A 16,995-nucleotide genomic window follows, 5' to 3' on the forward strand; every position below is an offset into this window, starting at 1 on the left:
GGGAAGGGAAGGGAAGGGAAGGGAAGGGAAGGGAAGGGAAGGGAAGGGAAGGGAAGGGAAGGGGATGCTTCAGATAAGTGTATCACTCTCTTCATTATCAATTCAACTCCATTTTTAGTCTTAGACCCAGACTCTATGTGCTCAGATCCAAACACAGAAACTTCTTTATTTCCTTCTGAAAACACTGAGCACATGTCTTCAAAGGCCAGTGGGCAAACTCCTCTGAAGTCAGTGCTCTCTGTAATGCTCTCTTTGATTACATCCTGCCCCCTTCCACCCACCAGCTTAAAAGATGACTCCTTCCTAGCCACCGGCTCCCACTGCTCCCAGGAGAGCACATCAGGTCTGATTTCTACAGCCACCAGATCTCTCCCAGTTCTGCAGAGAACAGCAGTTATTCAGACTCAGGTGGAACACGCACTTGTCCAAGCTCTGCAGGTTCAGACATTCACGAAACTTAATGTAAATTAACTAAATATGTGAAATGAATGCACATTAATTAAAGCATATTAAGCCCTGCATGGACATTCAGGGATAAAGCGAGCTTGCTTCGCTTTTGTTTAATTGTCACCATAGTGAACTAAGGCCATTTTCCTTCTGTATCAGAGCATTCACAAAGAGGTTTAATGCACTTCGACTTCTGTGCATTAACTCACACCTCACACTAATTTGTCTTAACTCCCCATGTAAACAAGCCCTCAGAGGACTGATTTTTTTCCTCTCTCATGTGACAGTTCACTTTATCACAAAGTGAAATGTGTTGGAGAAAACTATTTGCAGTGAATTTTCCCTCAGTTGTGCCTGCAGTGACATCTTTGTTGTGAATCTCTGCCTAAGCTTTTCTGCTTTTTTTCCTCTTTAAAAAAGCTTATAATTAGTAAAACAGCAATCTTCTACCAGACAGAAGGGGAACTGCTGGTCTGGTCTACAGGTGGGGTATGGAGGTGATACAAGGAGATTAACTGCTGGGCTCTGGGTCATATGGAATATCTGCAGATAAGCCCAGAAATTGTCTAAATTCAGGCCTCTTTGCCCCTGGAAAAGTCTTTTCTTCTCCCTTCAGTAGATTTTTCCTCATTAGAAATAGTTTATGAGCTTCTTCAAACCTCAGGATCGTGCCAGTTGTGTGGGAAAGAAACAGAAAAACTACTGCCATCTGCATGGCTCCCATGCAGGGACAATCTTTCCCTCGCCCCCTTTTCCTCCATCCCCCTTTTTACTTAAAAGCAGTAGGAGACCTTCACATTAAGATACTGAACCCATCACAGTTAGAACAGACAAAGCCAGAGTGAGGAGGGAGGTGATGGAGGCTGAGACAATGTATTTTTAGTCATTTCAATGAATTATGGAGACGTGAAGTTGATAATTTATTGAAGAAGAGAAACGGGGGACTCTATGTAAATGTTTTCAGATGAATAATTAATGTTGCTTTCTAGCATCAGGGGGTCTTTAATTAAAGCCTCTGTTAAACAAGGCAAGGCAGACGGGCCCGGTTCCATGCAGCAGCTAATTGCACCTTTCCCATGTACAGCTACGATTCAGAAACGAAACATCATTTGCATCAATAACGAAGGACAAATCCTACGTGGTAGGAGCGGTGGGAGGCTGTGGAGACCAGCTCATTGACCCCAGGGCTGAGGGGGTTTGCATGATATTTGAAATTAGCTTGGCACATGGGCCAAATGAGGGGGTGTGGGGAAGTGAGGACAGAGGAGTGCTCTGGCCACAAGGCTTTGAGGAAAGCAGAAAGCCACTCACCACTGTCCAGGGATTACTGCCTCTTTAAGAGGGACCGCCTGACAGGGTTATCCAGGGTCTTACTGTCACTGTGTGACACATTTGCCTTCCAAAAGCAATGTCCCATGCCATGTCTGCCTCCCCATCCCATGGCAAGGGATGGGTTCACAGCAGAGGGGAGCAGAGCAATGAGGCAGCATTCACAGCGTGGAGTGAAGAGGGAAACCTGTGCCTTCCCATGCACATCCCATCCCAGCTATGATCCTCATCCCCAGCATCCTCCACAGGCACCGCTCCTACAGGAGAACATCACTCCTGAACTTTCCCTTCCTCCAGGGATTTCACAGCTGACAGGGAGAGGATGGGACAAAGGTTCGCTGTGGATTTCAGTCAGAACAGAGCATTCCCTCCCTCTGATGCCATGTGATGGTGAGACAAAATAGAAGCCTTCTACCTTACAAGGGTTTGACCTCCCGGAAGGTCTATGATTACTTCCCAAGGGAAAGTATAAAACCATGATAGCTTCAGTAATTAGAGTGGGACAATTAAGGAATGACAGAAACTGCGCCAGTTAATATCACTGAGGGTCTTCCAGTATAATTCCAAATTTGGCTTCTTTAAACCTCTGAGGATGAGCAGCTAAGTTTCCAAATGGGGGATAAAACCTCATTTTCTTGGAGAATGTTTTCTAAATTAGACACAGATTAGTTTTGACATCATGGCAAAGAAGCAGCGTCTCACATTTTCATTCATTTTTATCTCCAGTAACATTCACAATAACATTATAAAGCGAGGAGAGAACAAGAAAGAGACAGATAAAACTTTATTTTTAATAGAAAGGGTTAAATCTAAAGTAGGTTAAACAGGTTTCCAAAGCAAATGCAGAAGCTAATAACGTTTCTTTCCTGTACTGCCAAAGATGCACCTGAAGGAGACCTCAAGGGTCACCTAATCCATGTCAGTCATCTGTGAAAGAGGTTTGCTTAATCTGGTAGAGGTATCTCCCCACTTTCTGAAGCCATACTCGGGGCACTACCTTCTAGCACTGAGCACAAAGACAACCTGGAGAGCACCCCCCCACGAAAGGTTTCTTGTTCTCCATGAACAACCTCTTTTCAGGAAAGCGCTGAATCTTCGGGATTGCAAACACGCATTTTCTTTTTGCCCACACCAATGCTCTTGACAAGTCTGACAGGCGCCTGCGAGCCAAGTGAAGGTTTACTGCTGTGTTTTGTGGAGGCAAGGGCTCCAAGAAGGTCTTCGAGGATGCACTCAGAGCCCCTGCGAGCAGCTACGAGGCTCTGCTGCTCTCTGCTGGGAAATGCAGGCAGAGCCCAGGCAAGAGGCTGTACTGGAGGAAAAGCTGGATTTGCCAGTGTGCTCTGGCTTGGTCTCTACACTCCAAGAGCCACCTGTAAGAAAGCAGAAACTTTGGTATAGGCTGAAAGCAGACACCTTGTTGCAGTCTACTCCTCAACATCACTGTTGGAAGCAGGCTCGAATCAAAGGCTGCTCGTGTAGGAGATGTCTGGGTGCATATGAGCAGCCCCAGCCTGCTTCTCTCGCCCTTGCGTCCCAGCCCTCTCCACCTCATGCAGGAGCCGGCTTTCTCCACATGGCTCTGTTGCACTTCCACCTGCTCTTCTCCCAGCCTGCAATGCTTTCTCAACAACCTTCTGGACGGAGGGCAGCGCACTTATCCCACCATATAGGTAAGGAACCAATGTGCCGAGCAACCACACAACCCACCCCGAGTCACAGGTCAGCACATGGACGCACAGAGATCTCTCTCCAAGGACCCCAGCCACCTCCTCGCAGCCTGTTTTTGGGATCGTTGCTCCATGCCACAAAGCCAGTCCTTGCTCTGCAGACCTCAGGAAGGGTTTAACTACATCTGGCTGCAGCTGTGCAAAACCACAGGTCAAAGAGCCTCAGAGACACAGCATACAGGGAACCATGAGGCCACAGCTTCGGGTACCTGCTGGTCTGTGGCAGCCTCATGGATCATGTAGCATGTGAGCTTGCCGCTCCAGACAGCAGCCTTGGTCTGGGAGAAAGCCTGAGCCCCAACAGCAGCTCTGGCACAAAGTGGGGGGACAAATTCCCCAGCCTGGTGCTGACCAGGGCCCTCTGCTCCTTTAAGCAATGACGTTCAATTTTCCAATGTGTTCCATCTCATGCATCCCGTTATTATTTTCAAGTACCGGATGAGGTGACAGGAGTTTCAGATGGGCATTTTCAGAATTTGTCTGTTTTATATATATATTTACAGCTCAATAAAGTAAAAAGAAATATTCAAAGTGAACAGACCGTGGAAAATTATTTCTTCCAATTCTTCACTGCAGACTTGCAAGAAACCAATCAAAGCGGCTCAGGAGTGGTTTGAGCGTAATTTATTAACCCAAGAGGGGCCGCATTGTTAACCAACATTATTTATAGTGAACAGCTCAACCATCTCTACTGAACAACTGTGTGATACTGCAGGGACAAATGCAATGAGTTACTACACAGATAGGACAAAACCAGCAGCAGATCTTTGTTACAGCTGTTAGAAAAAGTGTCCCCAGGAGACAGACACTGAATCTCTAATGGCTATCTTATTTCTGTGACAATTTATTTAAGTTTTAACTTAACAGCAGGAATGATAGCCACAGTTACACAGTGACTTCCAATAAAGGAGCATATTGCTGATCTGCAGCTGGTGTTTTCTTATTTATTTCAAAGTCTTTAAGTTCCAGACTTAGCATATGGTGCCATATAAATAATGATATAATAATATGTTTTTGCTTTCCATGTGCCTGAATAGAAAAAAAAAAAGGCACCATGTGATTTATATTACATGAGCATTGTATTTAAGGCATTATTTTGCTCAGAATTTTTAATGCATTTAAAATGCATCTTCTGCTTTTTGTAATCTGTTCTTTTGAAAGAATAAACAGAGCAGTGATGTTTATTTAATAGAGTCATTCATCTTGCTTCCTTGTACAAAATCCTAGCTTTCCAGCCCCAGCAGCCAGATCCCTGCAGTAAGCAGTGGGGTTAGAAATGGAGAGATCTGCTGTTTACCGATGAGGCACAGATAAAAGGAAGACATGGGGCTTGAGATTTACCCACAGCAGGATGCTATTTGAAGTCAGCAGGCAGCCGAGAACTGCTTAGTCCCGTCCAGTAAAGGGTGTAGAGGAGAAACCCAGGGGAGACGTTCGGCAGGGACTCCTGCTGTGGAGAAAACAGCCCTGGGATGGCTCAGCACACAGCTACCCATACGCACACAACTGAATGTAGACGCCTACTTCAGTTAAAATGGTAACTGCAGTTACTAGCAAACACCATCACCCTGGAGTACGACGGGGATGTAACAGTTTACAGCCTTCCTTTCAGGCCCTCAATAAACTAGCTGTGTGAGCATTAAAGCTGTGCAGAAATATCTAGCTGCAGGGCCGGGAGGATCTCCTAACTCACACCTCAACTGTTTCTGGACATTTCTGTCTTGGTTTCCAGACTGACTGGCAGCAAGACCTCATCAAGCAAAAACTTCTTCACAGTTACAAAGGTTGCAAATGTGAGTTTAAACATGTACAGATCACTGCAGTACAAACATAGTATTTCCAAGGGGTATACAAGACAAACCAGTGAATATTCTGCCTACAAACTTAATCCTGTTCCACAGCTCCTAGAGGAAACATGTCAAGGTCCACAAATCAAAGACTGACAATCCCAAGCACTAGGCAGTATAATATACCCTCTCCCATCACGTGAAGATGGGTTAATCAATGGAGTTTGAAGAATTCAGATCTTGAAATCTCCCTGAGAGTCCACCCAATCAACTGTATAAGACCCCTCAACAATTTTACATATTTTACCCACCATCTTTCAAGACCCTTCCAAGTCAATACAGACCAAAAACCCCCCACACTCAAAACCGCAGCAGTCCCATGCTGTCCATGGGAAGGTGGGAGAGGCAGGATGGGCTCAGAGGAGTTGAGTAACAACCTGGCATCCCATGACAGCAGTGCTCCAGTGCAAGATAATCCGAGTGGTCAGCATGGCTGAAGATCACAGAATCACAGAATCAACTGGGTTGGAAAAGACCTCAGAGATCATCGAGTCCAGCCCTTGGTTCAACTCTAGCCCGTTTACTAGATCATGGCACTAAGTGCCATGTCCAATCTCAGTTTAAAAACCTCCAGGGACGGCGAGTCCACCACCTCCCTGGGCAGGCCATTCCAATGCCTGATCACTCTCTCTGTAAAGAATTTCTTTCTAATATCCAGCCTAAATTTCCCCTGGCAGAGTTTAAGCCCATTCCCCCTTGTCCTATTGCTGACTGCCTGGGAGAAGAGACCAATCCCCACCTGGCTATAACTTCCCTTCAGGTAGTTATAGAGAGTGATGAGGTCACCTCTAAAGATACAGACAATGCTAACATGAGGCCAGTACTGGAGCAGTGGGGAAGCTGTTTCTCTTAAAAGGTCAACAACGTTAACCTGAAAAATACACACAAACTGAGATGCTCTGAATGGAAGCGACATCTGTTAGTTTAGCACAAGTTTTGAAGTCCTGTGTCTCCCTCCCTCTCACCCTCCATCAACCCCCGTGGCAGTTTCAGGCACTCATGTTTTAATGCCAACTCCTGTCACACCGGAGCACGTACCAGAGCATTTCAGAAGATGGTTACTGTGGTAACCCAGCACAGCTTTTATCTTCATTCCTTTCATCTCCTCTTTGGGGGAAACTGGCAATCTGCTTATTTGCTTTTTCTGACAAAGTTCATCACGCAGCACACCATCAGGATCTGTGTAAAACTAAGGAGAAACCACCTCTCACATGAATGTGCAATGATTTCTCCCAGCATTCTACTGCCCTACCTCTTTCTTCCATGCTTCTCTTTACAAGCTATTTTATAGGCCATTTTCCACCTTTCCCTCCGTGTACAGCTTGTCTCTGCCTTTCTCCTCCAGGTCTCCTCGCTACTCCCGTATTTACTACCAGGGCCAACAAGAGCACACAGCTACCCTGGCTTTTCTTGCATCTCTTACAGGAGCACAGTGAGGTCAATAGGGCCTGGAATTCAGCAAAATTACTCAGCTTCCTGCAAGACACAGGGCCAGTGGCAAGCTGGGCTACGGGCCACCTCCACGCCCCTCCGACTGCTGAGGTACCCCTCACTTCCACCAGGCCACAGGCAGCCAAAGCAAGCAGCTTGCTGACTGCCGACATGTTCCTCCCTAACCGCTGCTGGGGGAAGAACAACGTAGGCAAGGGGGTGGCCGCCCGGACCTGAACCGGGACCAAAACAAGAACCAGGCACTACCACAACCCCTGGCATCTCCTCATTCAATACCCGGCACTTCCGCCCTAACCCATGATGGCCGCACGGCTCTCGCTGCCCACGTGACCCCGGCGGCACCGCCTACCCGAGATTCGGGACGGCAGTTTCCCCGACAACCACTCCAGTGTCTTCCGCCCCGTCTCCCGCCTACGGCGAGTGACGAGCGGCAGAAAAAGCCGGCGCCGTGGGAAAGCGGAGCGCAACCCGGTCCTGCCATGGAGAGTCGGGGGCTGGTGAGGGCGGGCGGTGGCGGCCCCGGGTCCGGAGACGTCTTCCCCCGCGCACACCCAGAGCCGGGGGTCGCCGTGTCTGCGGCCGCCAGCGCGCCCAGGCACCATAACCCCTGTAGCCCCTAATGAAACGCCCTGCCCGCCCCTCACCCCCTGGTCCCCAGGCAGAACACCCCCCTTCCTAATCACAGGGAAGGGCGGGGTCATGCACCCCCTCCGGCCTCCCCCCGTGGCACTCTGTTTCAGGTGACACAGCTGCAGCCGGGAGCCCCAAAAACAGCGAGTGGCTCATGTGTCTCCTGCCTCCTGTGCCCCAGGGAGTGCACAATATACACTTAACAGTCCTCCTAAGAAAACCAGTCAGCGAGCGAGGATCAGGCGTGGCTACACCCACTGCATAGCTCAGACCAGGTCTGAAGGCTTGATCCTGAGCTTAAAGGGAGTTCCCAGGCTCGCAATCAGAGGGTGTGAGTGGGAACAGTCACAGAAATTAAAGCCTATTAGTGCTCATTCTAAAAGGGGTTGCAACATGCTTGTAGAAGGATGAAGTAACGTGATGTACCTGGTCTGTGGGGCGTGTTTAGAACACTTTTTGTCTTTATTTGTTAAATATTTTAGCAAGAGCCTAATGATCCTTCAGAATTTGAAGTGGAAGAATCTAGCACACCACCAGCTGCTGTATCCTCTGAGTACCAGACACCTATAGTTGAATTCCCGCCATCACTGCATGACTTACCTGGGGCTCATTCACCAACAACTGTAGTCAAGCCAACAGAGACTATACGTGAAATATCAGAGCAGCCAATGGTGTACGAAGACCCCTTTGAAGTCTCTGTTAAGTACATGGAGAAACACAATATTCTGCAGATATTTCAGGTGAAGTTTCTCTTTCCCTTCTCCCTTCAGAGGCTTGCTGGAGAAGCATGGCCTAAAGTTAGCTTGGACTAAATTAACCCCTCCCTGGGTCTCTCCTTGTCCTGTGCTTTGTTAAGCATAAACTCAAGAAAAGCATTAGAAAAGGACCCTTAATCATCATTGGGGATTGAAAGAAATGCTTGCTTTTAAAAAATGCAGCTAGTATCAGAGCAGGAAGTGCAGACACCCACCTGCCCAAGGATCAATACTTCTTTCCTTCTCTCTGTCTCAGGACATCACAGAAAAACTGGTGTACCAGAAGCCTGATGACCCCTTGCAGTTCATGTTGCTGCAGGTACAGTGTCTTTGTGGGGCTCAGCGGGGACGGTCTGCTAAGGCCACAGCAGAAAGCCAGCTTTGCTGAGCATATCAGAAACATGGTCAAACCGTGGCTATTTCTCTCACTGTGTGTCTGCTCACCTGGGAGGAGGAGAAGCACAGGGCAGGAGCAGAGTGCCTGGGGTGCAAGGGACCACAAGTGCTCTGACAGGAGTGGGAACAGAGGTATGGGAAGGGTGTGTGTGTGGAAGAGCTGGGTGTGGGAGGAGAATGGGGTAATTGTTCCCTGGAGGACAGTTATCTGAGAGGTAAGGGAAGCTTAGGGGCAGAAATATGGCCTCTCTTTGACCTTGTGAGCCTTCTCCAGCTCCTATCACACACTGGGAGAAAACACTTTTCCTGCCCACACATCCCTGTTCAGGAGAGCTGCATCTGCTGATCCTGCTGGGTATTAAAACACAGGAAATTCAGTGTCAGTGGGGTGAGGCAATAGTTTGGGATTGAGTTAGAAGTGGGGGGAGATCCTTGGGGAAATGAGGAGGTTAGAGGAAAGAAAAGAGACAAAAAGAGAGAGTATTTTCCTTTACTGTCCTCTGGTCAGTCAGGGGAAACACCACCTTTGTGCTTTGCTGCTGGATTCATGCCATGCTGAATGCAGAACCTGCAAAGGAATGGCAAGGTTAGTTCTGGGCACCAGTGGTAAGGAAATAGGCTCCCAAATAACCCTTTTCCTCTTGCCCAGGTGCAGTCTATGATAAATGCCAGGCAGGCAGAAAAGGAGGGAATACTGGAGGAGGATGAAGATGAAGATGAAGATATGTTCCTGGAAGGGACCCTAAGCACTCCTTTTGTCCCCTAGTGACCTTGGTATTGTGGTATTGCATGGGGCTTTCACAGCATCATTCTTTTGTAGTCATTAACAGTAACATTGAACAGGTCTGCTTGTATCTCTGTTTCCTGATTTTCCTGTTTTGTATACTTGTGTTTCCCCTTGAGTTTAAATCCTACAAGCAAGTATTGGTTTGGATGCACAAACTCAATTCTTAAAGTGGGCATGGACCTGCATGCACATACAGCACATCTTGAAGGGGCAGGTCTGCTAAACTCCTATGTGGTCTGTGCATACAAATGCATAAATCCTGCAGTTAGGCCACCCCTAGACTCTCCTTTTCCATGAAGAGAAACCTCACAACTCAGTCAATGCAAGCACAAAAGCAAGTAGCATTAAAAAGCTGCCATGGATGACCCACAGGCTCTTTTTTCACACTGCATTGATGGCTCAGTGTCTGCAGCTTTGCAGCAGCACCCATGCCCATCTAATACCTTGAGAGGCTGAGTCTGTGGCTTCTCCATTGCCCCCAGAGCTCCTCTGCCTCCTCCATACCCTGGGCGCAGCTGTCTCACCATTTACCGTCCCTGCTGGGTTCTGACCACTCTGCTTTTTGGGGTTCTCCTGCTTGTATCATTGCAAGTACAGTGTATATTTTAATAAAAGAACAGGAAAGCAACAGTTGCATGAACCCTCTGTGGCTTCAGAAGACATTGTCACTCAGGAATGTAGGAGGTGAATAAAACTAAACAAAGCAAAACCAAGCACGTGTAGCCCAGGAAATTCAGAGTCAAGGTACACTTAGCAAACACATTATTTGAACTGCTTTGGCTTCTCAAAACACTTAAAATCCTCATTTTCATACTATGCAAGTATCTGTTTCCACCTTGTAAAGAAACTTTGTCTTTCTTTTACTTGTCTCTTGCCTGAAGATTATCGAAAATGTGCAACAGAGCATACTGTTATTTTGGCTTAATTTAATGTGTATGTGCAGTAGATGCCAGAAGGATTTTTGTCACTACAGACTTTTCTCTTTTTTAGGCAAGTGCTCTAATTTCATGATGGACAGTGAAGTATTTGCAAATTACTGTCTCTATGGCTATGAAGAGAGCACCATAGAAACTTATCTTTCATCTGTCTATTTTCAGCTAGAAGTCTGATGATTAGGTTTTGTGATACTCCACAATAGAGCTTGGGCCCCAAAAGTTTGGGAACAACAGAGGCAAGTATTTGTAATACAAATTCTGTGTCTCAGAAGAGTTGCCTTTCTATCTAAGGTTCTCAAAAGAAACCAGTTAACTCATGTGTTTCAAGGTTAAAAGCACTAAGCACCCTGTCATTCATAAGGCAGGAAGGTTTTCAAGTTTATTGTGAGCCTAAAGATGGCTAAAGATTCAAATAAAATCTTCATGGACTTCATAAGAGTTTTGACTTGGTTATCTAGGTCCACTGAAGCAGTGAGATGCTGTTGAAAGCCCTACTTATCTTCAACAGCTAGGAGAACTGGACACTTAATGAAACAGAGAGACTGATTTTTTTCAGCCTGATGTATTTTTGACCAAGAATTTATCAGCATCCCTGTGCCTATGTGCTCTGTGAATGTGGATGTGAGAGAAGTTCTAATGTGCCTCTGTGAAACAGGAAATGCGTGGAAGCTGAAGATAGTGGCTGAAGCATTTTCGTCTGTATAGTCACTTGTCAGCATGTTTTCCCAAGAGATGGAGAAGCTGGCATGTCTTTGAATTTTGTTGAAGAGGATTAGGATGCTTTTTGGTACAGCCTTAGCTGGGAATCTCCTGCTTCTATCATTTGTGCATTACATTTTCTTGTTGTCTTGTGAAAAACTTGTGACTTGCAATATGCTCTTGGACTATAGGTATATGCCCTCAACTTCATGTCGAAATTAAGGGAGTTATGCAAGGAAAGATCCTTAATTTCTCTTTCAGATACCTTGAAGTGAGCTGGAAAGTTGTCTTCTTACAGATGACAGAAGCTTTGCAAAAGAGGCTCTACCCAGTGTTCCTTAGCAATCTGGGGACTGAAATTTTCCTTTGGTGGCCTGGCCACCTCGTCTCATGCTAACAAAGCTGTGGCGTGGTAGCAAGAAGTCATCCCTAGTGCACATAAGAGAGAACAGCTGTCTTTTCTGTTCCTCAGGACTGAGGTATCTCTCCCTTGAGGAGCTGCAGTTGTATAGAAATGAATGAGGCTGTACTCGGCACAGCTGTGTGGGCCTGGAGTTGGCATGTGTAGATGGCAAGAGATGGTGGAAGGCAGGAGGCCAAGGACAACCCTTCAGCTTTCACAGGTTTGGGTAGGAAGTTGACTAGCTCCAAGCAAGGGCTTTGACTAGAAATCTTGGGAAAGGACTCATGAGCTGAGGAGAAATGTCACTTCTTCTCCTCAAGCCTCTGAGATGATTGGATTGTATTTTGAACTGGATTTTTTCAAGAGAAAAAACTCCATGAATTTAGTTTTATGAAAACAAAAAGGGGTAGTCCAGAGGGTGTGCAGATTATTATGTTTATTCTATTGCCACATAGCTGTCCTGTTTTGATTTACTTCAGAGTTTTACTGAAAAATACACCTCAGCTCCAGAAAAATTCTACCTCATATTATGGCACTAATGCACCACTGCTGTTTGTGTGTATGAAGGTTCTTCTGTGGTGAAGACAATGAGAAAACTTCAATTTAAAATGGAAACATTTATTGTAGTCTTAATTCCAGTGTGACTGTCCCTTTTCCATAATTTCTTTCCCAAACCATTGGGTCCTTGTTTCTTCCTAAGTGGATATTTATCAACTTGACATTAAGCTGTCATTAAATTTCTTGCTGTGGGTGCTCTGAAGGAATTAACAGTTCATTGTGTGTAACCGAAACTATTCCATATAAGTCCTTATAGCACACTAGTCACAGTATATTTGAATGCCCTCCAGTAGTGTGCTAAGCAACGTGACTAACATCTGTTGTTTGTTCTTTCTCCTCTCCACGAGGGAGATGTCTGTGCACTGAAGTGCATTCTTTTGAAAAGGGTTTTTGTTTTTTTACTCACACCTGTATATTGCTGCATGCTTCAAATGGATAGGGATAGGTCATAGAGTGGAAGGTGGGGAGGCTGGAGACAGCTTGTTGTTCCCAGGGGTGTTTCTTCTGTAGTTTGAGCCGGGCACTGAGAAAGTGCAGTATTTTCACAGACAAGATTTGCTGTTGATCCGTGGACTGTCACAGAAGCATGACATCCAGTTCAATTGCCAAATAGCATAGTCTTACTGTAAGCAGTCCATTTCTGTTGTGAACCTTGTAGTCCCCCAGAAGCAAGATGCAGATGGGCCAACCAGAAGGAAAGTGTTCTCACCGTGAAATAGGTGTCTTGGATCAAAATACCAGATTCTTTTTCTGCCAAATCTGTACGGAACTTAAAATGACTCAGATGCCTCAAGCAATACTAAAGTTGCGTGTCTGCTGCTTCTAGCCAATTTTAAAAGAAATAAATAATGTTGTAACTGCTGATTAAAGATCCTTTGAAAAGTTCACACAGACTCTGCCCTGCTTCTTAGCTAGACACAGGCAGGATAGCTGTTCAATGGCCAGCCACTTATAGCATGAGACATTTCATTGTGACTCACTGGGCATGAATCATTGCTACATAACACCAATTTTAAGCTACTTTAATGCCATTGATTTCAAAGTTTCACCATCATGTAAAACTCTAAGTAGGCAGCAGCAACTATTCAGGGCTTGTATGTCTGAAATGGAAGAAATTAACCTCTGGGTAAAGCCCGATACAGCTCTTAGCTCAAGAGGGAGCTCGAGCTAGAGACTGGGCAATGTAGGAGTGCTTGGAAAGGGAATAGGCAATATACTAGGAAATACACCAGGGAAAATTGATCAAACCCTGCCTGACATGCCTTCAAGGGAAAGCTTCTCTTTCAACCAGATGAAATGTAGAAGAAAAAGAAGAAACATTCCCTTAAGGTCAGGCATCAATATCCATGGCTGCATTCCTTTTTTGAGACTGTCTTTATGGACAACATTGACATAGCAGCATCACCAAAAGTTCATGGCCATGCCTCAACACACACAAATGAGAAAGAGAAATTTGAATTGTTGACATGACATGGGTTGGATGAACAGTCACTTGCCATCCTCTCCTGGAGAAAAGTGGTGAGCTGGAATGTCATTGCAGAACAGTTCAAGTTAGGCAAAGCAATCCCAAGAGATTCCTGTACACGTAGTTCAAGACTGGAAACTGACTGCAGACACTTCAGTACTTGGTCTGTATTAGAAATACCAGGTATGAATGAATGCAGTGGCTCTTCCTTTCTCCCTCAAGGCTATCATCTCAATTCCCTATGCAACTCCTCTCTCATATGGGAAGAGGTCACTCTTCTCTGTCACAGATCTCACTGTCTTTGTGCACTAGGAAGGCCATGTCCATGACATATTCATCCAGGAGCCTGGAATAAACTTTCTATCTTCTATTGCAGAAAACAGGAGAAACTGCTGGTGTCATTTCATAAGCTGCAATGAAATAATACCAGCAAAGAAACAAACTATGAGATGGACTTACTGCTTTTTGTGTTGCAACTCGGTTTGAGACCAAAATGGACTTCTTGTTCATTGTCACTCATTAAAGTGGCAAGAGATGGAGGAACATGGGCCTGCATAGATTCAGATTTATGAAGGTGCACAGCTATCTAGTACAGTTCGCAAAATAAAAAGGTAGGCAATGTAGCTCAGGGAGTGCAACACACAGCTTAGCTTGGCTGTGAACACTTCACCATAAACTTAAAAGCCTTGAAGACAAATGTCTTACCTGGAATCACCTGGTCCAACACTTTAAAATTCTTCTTATTACCTAGGAGCTAGGATCCATATTAGGGTCAGGGAGTTTCTAAGAACAAGAGGTGACTCTGTCCTTCCTCCTTTCCGTCTCTCAGCTTATCAGTTAGAATAAAACAGAAAACAGAGGTGAATAAAAACATGTGGAATAGCACAATTTTATGTTAATGGAAAAAATGCATGTCATACCAGCTCTTGAAGAAAAAACAACTCCTACCTTGAGGAGCTGTTGGTATTTGGACAGATCAGTAGACATTAGGGAGAAGGCTATGTTAAAACCCAGTCAAGTGGTCAGAGACCCAGAGATTTTTAACAGTGACTCAAAGTTCCATAAATACCATGAACACCACAGGGGTCCTTTTGAAGAGCAGAGTGATGCTTGCTCTGTCCCACTATTGTTTAAGCATCCCCTTGGGTCTACCAGAATATCCTGCCTCTTTGCAAGGAGGTTCAGGGAAAGGCAGTACTGCCAGTTTGCTGAAACACCACAGTACCAAAAGCAAGTGCTGTGTGTTGGAGAACCCAGCTTTTGGCCCTGTTATATTAATCCTTGGTAGCGTAACAGAGCTATCTTGAGAAACTCCTCGACCATAGTACGATGCCATGATGTTGATCCTATGTTTGGTATTATGGATGGGAGTGCATATGGGAGAAACTCAGCCTGTTCTCTGGAGCAACAGCTCACTACTTTTTGCCCTGTTAGATTCCTAAATGTTTCCAAATGAAGAGCAAAGCTCTTTAGAAAGGACTCCTCTTAAGGCCGAAGTCCGGCACAACTATCAATAGAAGGACATTGCATAGTTACCTTTCATAGACCTCTTAGAAGTTGTTCATAAACCTTCCTGGCTTTTCAGAAATCATGTGTTGAAAACCCGAGCTTGAGTAGTAGGTTAAAAAAAGCACTTTGAAGACAAAGGATGAAACTTAACCTTTCCTCTATGTGCCCATTAGAGGGCAGCACAGACCAGCTTAGCCTTCGCTGAAAGCTATTAATAGGCAGGGAGACTAACTCAAAAGCTATGTCCAGCCGTGGAGTAGCTACAGTAGAGAAGGTCCTTGTAAAAAAGGCTGGATAGCCCAAAGCCCAGCTCCATTTTCCATCACCCATCTGAAACTAAAACCCAGTTAGAGCTGGGTATAGGGTTGACTGAGTCAAACCAGAGATGCGTGACAGGGTCTGAGTCTCACAGACTTCTCAGAGAAGTTTCCAGTTAGTTACTGAAACCTTAAGAGAGAATTTCAGAGGAAGAACATTGGACAGTGCCTGCAGTTCTGTCAAAGCAATGAGTCGGTATGAGACATCAACCACACCCTTGTCAAGGCAGAGGCTGTCATCCCAGGAGCACTACACACTCGCCCGAGGCATGCATGCTATTTATTTCCATCCCAGTGCCCCTAAGCAGCACACCAGCCAACACCCTTCTGCTATTGCCCTTTCCTCCTGCTGCCAAGACTCTTGTGATGCAGCTCTAACATGACGGTCCTTCCTCTTTCTCTTGGGTGCTGCGGCCCTCTGGCAAGGTGGGTGGTGGAGATGCTGAGATAAATCAAGCATATGCTTGCAGCACCTGGCTTACAGCAAGTGTGTTGGAAACTGGACAGTGACAGGCAACCATATGTAGATGGCAGTGCTCCTCTGCCAGCCTCTTTCAGCCTCTCAGATCAGAAGAAGCTAATGCAAAGGACGCAAGCTCGATGGATTTAGGAGACATGAGCTATTCCCTAACAGCCTTCAATAATGAGCTGGAACAGTTCATGCGAACAAATTTGTTTGGCCCCTTGCAAACAAGCCGTAAAGGTCCCCAAACAAGATCTCATCTTTCTACCATGTTGTGGCTTGAGATTGACACACAGGATTTCAGAGAAGAGGGTTTTAAGGGCAATACAGTAACTGGATCCAGACAGAACAGCTTGTTCCCAGTCTGTTAGATGAAATTCAGCTGAACCACCAGCAACAAAGGACCACCACAGTGCCAAGGCCATTTAGGAGGTGGGACCACATCCTAATAGATATATTGACACTGACATATGCAGTCTTTCAGAGGCCAGAAAGCCCTCTAATTCACAACCAAGAGCAGTAAATATGGAGACACCTTCTAGCAGAACTTCTCTGGATATTGTCAGCCTTTTACAGGCACTGTCTAAAACACAAGCGGAAAACTTCTGTCTTCTCAAAAGTGTTTTCTGCTGCTATGTATTTTGCAAGATCCCAGGCAATCTTTTGCCCAGGCACGGTGAGATTTGTAGCCTGTATGTGGTCAGGCTCCTCTTCAAAGTGAGCTGGCCTGCCCACATCTGAGGATGAGATTCAAGAGGAAGCCACGTCCCCTTCATTGACCCTTTTACGCCACCAAGGGTGTTGGCTGGGGAGCGCCACTCTTGCAGGGCTTGGCTTCCCTTCCCCACTAGAGAAACTCTTGCTGGTGGGAGGGGAACCAGGGCAGGGCTTGACCTCAGGGCTCCCCCAGGCTCCTCCATACTTATTTTATCTTCTGGTTTCTCCATGTACTAAACGTGACCTGTAGGCTGCTGGAAGACCTAGGTGAGATCAGCAGATCTAAGATGCAGATATTTTGTCCTGGGTTTTCCTTTGCAGAAACTAGCCTCAGGCGTGTAATGACGCTCTCCTATGAGGCTTCTTTGTAGTCAGTAGAGTAAAAGAGAAATCCTCAGAGAGAGATTTATAGCCAAAATCTCTCTCACGATGTGCAAGAAGGCACCCTGAAGGGTCTTCTTTATGAACAGTAGTGGCAGCCAAGGGAGATTAGCCTTTATAAACATCCACTATTTCTCTAAGCTTTTGGGTTGAGACCACTGAGGAAGGGAGCCAC

The 16,995-nt window shown here is 45.8% G+C and overlaps 2 long non-coding RNA genes across 2 annotated transcripts in view; one reads left to right on the forward strand and one right to left on the reverse strand.

Annotated features, from left to right (window-relative positions):
* Positions 1-2,416, forward strand: part of LOC135579513 (uncharacterized) — a 33,822-nt gene extending 31,406 nt beyond the window's left edge. Inside the window, exon 4 of the long non-coding RNA XR_010472701.1 lies at positions 285-2,416. This is a non-coding gene — a long non-coding RNA (uncharacterized LOC135579513). The remainder of the gene's footprint in view (positions 1-284) is intronic.
* Positions 2,417-2,547: 131 nt separating this feature from the next.
* Positions 2,548-7,125, reverse strand: LOC135579515 (uncharacterized). The gene is made up of 2 exons (XR_010472704.1): positions 6,392-7,125; positions 2,548-3,149 (listed from the first exon to the last, which is right to left on the reverse strand). It is a non-coding gene; the product is annotated as an uncharacterized LOC135579515 (long non-coding RNA).
* Positions 7,126-16,995: the final 9,870 nt, after the last annotated feature.

This window comes from Columba livia, chromosome 1, assembly GCF_036013475.1.
Source record: "Columba livia isolate bColLiv1 breed racing homer chromosome 1, bColLiv1.pat.W.v2, whole genome shotgun sequence".
NCBI classification, from domain to species: Eukaryota; Metazoa; Chordata; class Aves; order Columbiformes; family Columbidae; genus Columba; species Columba livia.